Source organism: Silurus meridionalis, chromosome 3 (genome assembly GCF_014805685.1).
Source record: "Silurus meridionalis isolate SWU-2019-XX chromosome 3, ASM1480568v1, whole genome shotgun sequence".
In the NCBI taxonomy this organism is placed as follows: Eukaryota; Metazoa; Chordata; class Actinopteri; order Siluriformes; family Siluridae; genus Silurus; species Silurus meridionalis.
In genome coordinates, this window is record NC_060886.1 from 8,763,876 (window position 1) to 8,773,107 (window position 9,232).

The 9,232-nt window shown below is 39.4% G+C and overlaps 1 protein-coding gene across 9 annotated transcripts in view; it reads left to right on the forward strand.

Annotated features, from left to right (window-relative positions):
* stxbp5l (syntaxin binding protein 5L) overlaps positions 1–9,232 on the forward strand; it is a 140,107-nt gene that overhangs the window by 5,934 nt on the left and 124,941 nt on the right. The gene's annotated exons all lie outside the window — the stretch shown is intronic.

A 9,232-nucleotide genomic window follows, 5' to 3' on the forward strand; every position in this document is an offset into this window, starting at 1 on the left:
GTTATCCCAAAGGTGTCCAATAGTGATGAGGTCAGGGCTCTATAGCAGGCCACTTAAGATTTTCCACTCCAACCCATGTAAACCATATCTTCATGGAGCTGGCTTTGTGCACAGGGGCATTATCATGCTGGAACAGGTTTGGGTCTCGTACTTCAATAAATTGAATTCTACCACATCCAAAGACATCCTATACAATTGCATGCCTCCAACTTTGAGTTTATGGAAGTACCACATATAGCTGGAAAAGACAGTTCATATATTGTATCAATAATCAGTATATCCTGCTACAGCAATCAAGAAGAATCTATTACCTCATTAGACAGATCCAATTTGATTTGTCTTGATTTATCTTACAATATTTTATAGTATATGTATATGTATATGTATATGTATATGTACATGTACATGTATATGTATATGTGACTTTATGTATATGTCCTTCCTGAAGCTGTTGGCTGTATTCAAACCCAATAGAAAATATAGAATTGTGTACAGAAGATTGAACCCTGTAGCTGTAATGGTCTTGTTTCACATGAGTCATTAATGGATAAACAAGCACACCGTGTAATCAGGTGCCTCGAGCTCCTTCCTAATATTTCAGCTGGATAAATTTTGCCATGCTACACACTTTTCCCTATATCCACTATAGTCTGTCCTTTTGCTTGGCACAGAATTGCACTGAACATTAAATCCGTTGAATGACTAATAAAGTGGCTGAACATTGTGGCACACATAAGAGCCAGCCATTATTTCCAACACCTTAGGTTATATTTATTTCCCCGACTTTTCTACTGGGAATTGCAGCTCCGGGTGCGACTTTAATGTATTTTCTCTGTTGGATGTTTTTAATTACGGTCATTTCACAATTATGCGAATAAGTTTTTTTTAAGCACATGCCCAGTTGGATGCGATGGTATTACAGGGACAATCGTGTTGGAGTCTCACCATTCTAAGATCTGAGGTTTGATGTTCTTGCTATGTTCTTGTAGTTGTTTTTTTACTTAGTTTTTGTCGCACCTCCTAAACATATTGCAATTGCTAGTAATATTTTGAGGTGTCAATATTATAAATTGTTTGGTGTGGTTGTGTAACATCACACAATTGCTACCTCATAGCTCTTTTCTTTCAAAAAGTATTGAGCATTGGCCAACTTAATGCTCTTATTTATCCATTTTAGGATATTATAGACTTACTTACATTAGACATATTATAAGTCTAAGTTCTTTTCTGCAAGCTCAATCAGACTTCAAGGTCATGCTATAACATGGCACTGTGACACAGCTCTATGTGTTTTGTATTAAAATTGTTTTTATGTTATGAATACTCCAGACTTTTGATTATACACAGATGTTTATCCTTATATTAAAGTCATTGTGTGTTTTGTGTTACTTGTTCTGACCCGAAGTTGGTCCTCTTTGATGAGCCACTTATTAACCCCTGCATGTTGGTAACATTGCTGATGCATAACAGACTCTTCACTACACACTTAAACATGCGATTATACACACACACAGACACAGACACACACACAGACATGTCTTCAAAACAATATTTTTACTTACTAAATGTGGACAGTAGGGATCAGTGGGTGGAGAAAATTATCAATATGTGGAGAGATAGAACATAGGTGGAGAGGTAGAACAGTGGGTGAAGAGTAGGATCATTAGGTGGAGAGGTAGAACTGTGGGTGGAGAGTAGGATCATTAGGTGAAGAGTTAACACAGTAGGTGGAAAGTAGGATCATTAGGTGAAGAGGTAGAACAGTGGGTGGAGAGTAGGATCATTAGGTGAAGAGGTAGAACAGTGGGTGGAGAGTAGGATCATTAGGTGAAGAGGTAGAACAGTGGGTGGAGTGTGGGATCATTAGGTGAAGAGGTAGGACAGTGGGTGGAGAGTAGGATCATTAGGTGAAGAGGTAGAACAGTAGGTGGAAAGTAGGATCATTAGGTGAAGAGGTAGGACAGTAGGTGGAGAGTAGGATCATTAGGTGGAGAGGTAGAACAGTGGGTGGAGTGTAGGATCATTAGGTGAAGAGGTAGAACAGTGGGTGGAGAGTAGGATCATTAGGTGAAGAGGTAAAACAGTAGGTGGAGAGTAGGATCATTAGGTGAAGAGGTAGGACAGTGGGTGGAGTGTAGGATCATTAGGTGAAGAGGTAGAACAGTAGGTGGAAAGTAGGATCATTAGGTGAAGAGGTAGGACAGTAGGTGGAGAGTAGGATCATTAGGTGAAGAGGTAGAACAGTGGGTGGAGAGTAGGATCATTTAGTGGAGAGGTAGAACAGTGGGTGGAGAGTAGGATCATTAGGTGGAGAGGTAGAACAGTGGGTGGAGTGTAGGATCATTAGGTGAAGAGGTAGGACAGTGGGTGGAGAGTAGGATCATTAGGTGAAGAGGTAAAACAGTAGGTGGAGAGTAGGATCATTAGGTGAAGAGGTAGGACAGTGGGTGGAGAGTAGGATCATTAGGTGGAGAGGTAGGACAATGGGTGGAGAGTAGGATCATTAGGTGAAGAGGTAGAACAGTGGGTGTATAGTAGGATCATTAGGTGGAGAAGTAGAACAGTGGGTGGAGAGAAGGATCATTAGGTGCAGAGGTAGGACAGTAGGTGGAGAGTAGGATCATTAGGTGAAGAGGTAGAACAGTGGATGTATAGTAGGATCATTAGGTGGAGAGGTAGAACAGTAGGTGGAAAGTAGGATCATTATGTGGAGAGGTAGGACAGTAGGTGGAGAGTAGGATCATCAGGTGGAGAGGTAGAACAGAGGGTGGAGAGTAGGATCATTGGGTGAAGAGGTAGAACAGTGGGTGGAGAGTAGGATCATTAGGTGGAGAACAGTGGGTGTTTTATTACAGCAAGTCTGATTAATAGTGTCTTGTATAGTTTAAATATGCAAAGAAATAGACATGCTCATATACCACTTTGTGGGAGATATGAAGTTGTGATGTGGGTCGTTGTCCTGTGACACTACCTTTTTGAAGTAGGCTGATGGCCAATGTGTGGGTCCAGTAAAGCAATGGTACACTTACTGACCCACTAGAATTCTTTCATTTTCACCAGGTCTTCATTGAATTTAATTGACTTTTATAGAACCGAGTAGTATTAAACCAGATATAATCTGGATTACATAACCCTAAAACAAAATCAATTGCAATTAGAGCATATATTATGTGATTGCATTAGTGATATGTAATTTACTGAATGTGACCAGAAATTATTGTCGCTGCAAGTGCAGTCAGCGTTCAAATTCATCCCAAAGTTTCAAAAGGTTTGAGGTCAAAACTCTATAGCAGGCTACTTAAGACCTTTCACTCCATAATATGTAAACAAATGTTCATGGAGCTGACTTTGTGCACAGGGGAATTATCATACTGGAACAGGTTTGGGTATTCTTGTTCAGGTGAAGGAATAAATGTAATGTCAGGTGTCCCAATATTTTTGCTCCTATAGTATATGATGCTTAAATGAGTATAATCTCACTCTAATCCTGTATATTAATTAGGAGATACAGGAGATACTACTCTAACTGGATTATTTTGATTTCGCATATTTACCCATTAAAACAAATACATATTTATATTAATGCAATCAGTCAGTGTAATCAGTGTGTATGCACATTATTATATTCACACTGTATTATGCTCACTACCACACTCCATTCCTTACACACACACATACTAGCTGTGATGCCTGTCAGCTTTTATAAGACCTGTCATTTTTGTGCAAGTTAGAATATCGACATTGGCGCTGAGGCCTACAAATCTACCCACTTGTGCTCATTTACAGCAGATCGACTTCTTTTTTTGTTTTATATAGCACTGGTAAAGATGCTGGAGTGGATACAGTGCTAAAAAAAACATGCTCTACATGAAAAGAAGGAGAGAACGGGAATGTCTGCTGCTCCAGTAAAGAAAGAACAATGTTTACTATTCTAATGATTAAACAGAATGAACAGGTAGTTTTTTTGGTATGTTTAGGAAAAGGTGTGTATGTGTGTGATAGAGAGAGAGAGAGAGAGAGAGAGAGAGAGAGAGAGAGAGAGAGAGAGAGCGTGTGAGAAAGAGAAAGACAGAGCGAGAGAATGAGTTGTGGGATCTATTTTTAGATCATGGAGACTAGACTCACCCTCCCTTCGAATCCAGGAAAGCGGGTGAATGAGAATGAGAGAAGCAGTCCTCTGTGTCTGAGGTTGATGAAGAAAATGTTTTCATAGTGATGTGTGTGTATCAGACTGTAATGACTTGAAATGTAATCAGAAAGAGCGAGAGAATGTGTGTTCCAGAGACAGATGTTGTCTGTTTTAATGTATTTCTGTACGCACGCTAGCACATACTAAGACAGACAAACATTTGTGTGAAATATATATGAGAGCTTTAGAGATTGGGGCCAGTGGATGTATTTTTCATCTTCTCTGCACCCTATGTATATTTAATAACAAGTGACTCGGGTGCAAGCCGGCATGTGGCCTGTTAGAGGGGTCGACTCCTCCTCTGTGGGTGGGTGGAGATCCCGGTGCCTCTGCATCTTCTTCCTGCCTTAGGCACTCACACCCTGCTGGGGCAGACAGGAGGTCAGTACCCCCGAGTGTCAAACGCTCCGGTCCGGTCTCTGATTAAAAGAGCTCACAACACCTGCTCTTACCAGAGCAGCGGGAGAGGTATGTGTGTGTATGTGTGCACGTCAGTGTGTTTAGCTCATTAAGTGCAGGGTGATAAACGACTTCTGCCAATCAACTCCAAGATCAAGGTGAAAGGCACATGCAGTGATGCTCCATTCCTGTTGAGATATGGATTCTTTAAAGACTCGCACAAAATGTCCATTTTGACATTTGCTTTCATTTGGGGAACCAGGAAGATTTGGCATTGCTTTAAATGTTGACATTCATATGGCCTTTTATAAAAGAAAGATCAAATATGAGTATGGAAAAGGGAATTGATATCCAGTGATCACATGTATTTGTGTTTCACACCTATTGTATAATTATAAGCATTTGCAAGTGCATGCAAGTACAGATTTTTCAGTAGAAGATGTGCCAAATAAAAGCATACCAGCGTTTTCCACATTACCTCAGATACATTGGGACTAGTGCTTTGAATGTGTTTCAAGGAGAGAAACACAAATTCAATTAACAACCTCATCATCCTATTTTCTCCTTTTCTAAACAAGCACACTCAGAGAGAGAGAGAGAGAGAGAGAGAGAGAGAGGTAAGCCAGAAATCTGGAGCTATCAGTAATGATCTGTCCCTTTAGAGCTCTCCAGGATTCAGCTCTGTTCCAGCCTCCCAAAATATCATTAACATTCCCATTATCCCAATAATCAGAGCAAAAAAGGTAAAGAGAGAGAGAGAGAGAGGGAATGACTGATCATGGATTAGTCGCCAGTTCTAGAAGGTGTTATGAAATTCCAATTGAGGTAAATAAAACATACATTGGCGTATAGCTGGCCTCTGACAGGGAAATGCAGCATATCTATTCATGTCAGAATTATGATATCTGTCTAATGTGTGTGTGTGTGTGTGTGTGTGTGTGTGTGTGTGTGTGTGTGTGTGTGAGAGAGAGAGAGAGAGAGAGAGAGAGACAGAGAGAGAGAGATAGTGAGTGAGAGATATTGAGATGAAGTTAAGAATCATGCAGACAGATGGGATGGATAAGTAATGGTGAGAAGACTAAATTAGAAAAACTGGATAGTGACAAAGAAAACATAAAGAGCAGACAAATAGAATGATGATGTAGAAAGAAAAGGAGGAGCCATAAATGGAGAGTAGAAACTGAAGGTAGAGCAGAAGGTAGATAAGGAGAAGTATCAGTAGGTTAACAGTAGGTAGATAGGTATAATAATAGATGGAGGGAAAGATAAAACATTAATTTATTTATTTAATAAAGTAGGTAGAATGATAGTGAGGTAGTTATGGTAATGGGATACAACACTAGGTGTTGGGGTAGAACGGTAGGTGGAGATTAAGAGGTAGAGTAATAGATGAAGGTACAAAGGTAGAACAGTGTGTGGAGATAGAGAGGTTGCAGGGTACTACAGTAGGTACAGATGGAAAAGTAGAACAGTAGATTGGAATGAAGTGGAAGAACAGTATGTGAAGAACTGTAGATAGAGTAGAACAGTAGGTGGAGAAGGAAAGATAGAACACTAGGTGGAGAGGTAGAACAATGGGTGAAAAGGTAAAACACTTGATGGAGATAGGATGGTGGAACAGTGTGGAGAGGTAAAACAATAGGTGGAGATGGAGATGGAGATGAAGAGATGGAACAATAGGTGAAGATGGAGAGGTGGAACTGATGGATGGAAATGAAAAATCATAACATTAGGTAAAAGGTAGAACAGTGGATGAAAAGGTAGAACAGTAAATGGAGATGGACATGTAAAACAGTAGGTGGGAATGGAGAGGAAGAATAGTAGGTAAAGAGGTAGAACAGTGGATGGAGATGGAGAGGTAGAACAGTAGGTGGAGAGGTAGAACAGTAGATGGAGATAGAGAGGTAGAACAATAAGTGGAGATGGATAGGTAAAACAGTAGATGGAGATAGAGAGGTAGAATAATAAGTGGAGATGGAGAGGTAGAACATTAGATGGAGATGGAGAGGTATGACAATAGGTAGATATGGAGAGGTAGAAGGAGTAGATGGAGATAGAGAGGTAGAACAGTGGATGGAGATGGAGATGGAACAGTAGGTGGAAATGGAGAGATTGAACAGTAGATTAAGATGGAGCAGTAAAACAGCAACTGTGATTAATAGTAAGAAGACAGACACACACACACAGAAGGAATGAGACATGACACACCCATGCAGGCATGCTAAAGGAAATTCTAGCAACCCTTGAATGAAGTATCGTGTGTCTGCTCCTGGTCATGTAGCCTCTCCCTTGGTTATAAATTGACCACATTTGTTATTGGTTCATTCATTCATTCATTCATTCATTCATTCATTTACCAATCATCTAACACTTCATTTTCTGTCACCCACACCCTTTCTCCAGCCTTATTCTGACCTATGAATTATTGATGATTGAATCTCCATAATGCAATCAGATAACACACACACACACACACACACACACACACACACACACACACACACACACACACACACACACACACACACACACACACACACACACACACACCCCTACTAGTTTAGGAAGCAGTGCATACTCTTGCTGATCCATTGTCATCACTATGTTTCTCTTCATAAACAAAACACTACATCAGCTAAATAATCCAGTCTTTTGTTAAGCTCTTTTGACAATGTCACAATTTGCGTCACTGGACAAGTCCCATGTGGGAAGGATTTTCAATACCATCTGTAGCAGATTGCTCCCACCCCCCGGAATTTCAGAGAGTCATAGGCTGGAGGAATGTAGCACCAGCAATGATAGAATAATAGCACTACTTTACATTTTAACACTTTGTGTTACAGACAGCTCCTTCAGATTTCAGCACCTTGTGTTCCAGACAGCTCCTTTAGATTTCAACACTGTGTGGTACAATGAGCTACTTTAGATTTCAGCACTGTGTTATGGACTGCAATTTTAGATTTCAGCACTCTGTCAAGTAGAATCAAATCAATTCAAATAGGATTTATTGTCATTGTTCCAACCATATACATTGCAGTACACAGTGAAATGAAACAGCATTTAACCAGGACCAGAGGTGGAACAGTTACAGACAACTTCTATAGATTTCAGCACTGTGTTTCACACTGCTGGTTTAGAGATCAGAACTCTGTTTTAGACCTCTGTTTTAGATTTAAGCACTCAGAGTTTTGGACAGCTCCTTTAGATGTCAACACTGTAATGAGAAGGGTTCTTTAGATTTCAGCACTGTGTGTAATGGACAGTTCCTTTAGATTTCAGCACTGTGTGTTATGGACAGCTTCTTGAGATTTCAGCACTGTGTGCTATGGACAGCTCTTTTAAAGTTTAACACTGTGTTAGTAAAGGTTCCTGCAGTCACATTCCAGCACTCTGTATTACAGACTTTTCGATTGCGACATTCTGTGTATTGACTGCTCCTTCAGATTTCAGAACTCTGTAATAGACAGCTTCTTCAGATTTCAACACTCTATGTTATGGACAGCTCTTTTAGATTTTAACACTTTTAGAAACAGCTTTTTAGGATTTTAACATTCTGGATTATAATGTTCCTGAAGAGATCAGCATACTGTTACTTCAAAATTTGTCACTCTGTATTTTAGACTGCTCCTTAAGATTTCAGCACTGTGTAATGGACAGCTTCTTTAGATTTAAGCACTCTGTGTTATAGTCAGGGTTTTATAGTTTCCAGAACTCTGTATTAGAAACAGCTCCCTTATATTTCAGCAGTCTGTGTTAGAGAAGGTTCCTGAAGATTTTAGAAATCTGTGTTATGAGAAGCTCCTTTATCACTCTGTTTTAGCAGCTTTTTAAGGATTGTTTCTATTAAATTCCTTTGGACCTCTGCACTGTTGCTGTAATCAACTAAGATATCTTAATTTAATATTAATGTGTGTGTGTGCACACAACTTATACATTCTTTTCTTTTAAATAACATTTTTATTTAGCTTGCACATCAATATAGATCACTCATCAATGCAGTCGATATAAGACTTCTTAAGTTAATTAGTTTGTGTATTCTTTGTTATATATCCACTGTGTTTTTACATAAAAAAAAATCTAAAGTCATCATTTTAAAGTCTATCCAAATGCCAGGGAAAGTTTTCAAAATGTCTTCACTTTGTATTCAAAATTGCTTCTAAGCATTATGGACAGCTCTTATATACAGGCCTATAACAGCTTGGCAGGCCCTCTGTTAATCCTGCCTCTAAACTATTTATGTATTCATTCAGTCCAAGTGAGCAGTGCTAATTTGTCCACATTTTTGAGGTGATGAATTAGCTTTAGATCTTGTGCTGTGCATTTTATGCATTTCCTGCTTTCAAAAATGTTGACAGTTTTTAAAGGATTAATTCTCGAAACAGGTCATATGCGAGTGCCAAATGTGAAGTATTCTCAATTTAGCCAGACTAATAGAGCATATGAGAGAAATTGTTTATTGTTGCCATTTGGGAAAATGTTCATTTGAATTAGAATGCTGAGTGCACCCTTAGGCCTCGTCACCCTACATTAGTACCTGGCTTTACTAACACCCTTGGCTGAATGAGCACAAATGTCCAGAAGCACACTCAAAAATCTGGTTAAGGTTATTATAACTGTAAAAGGAGACTAGATGTGGAATGGCAT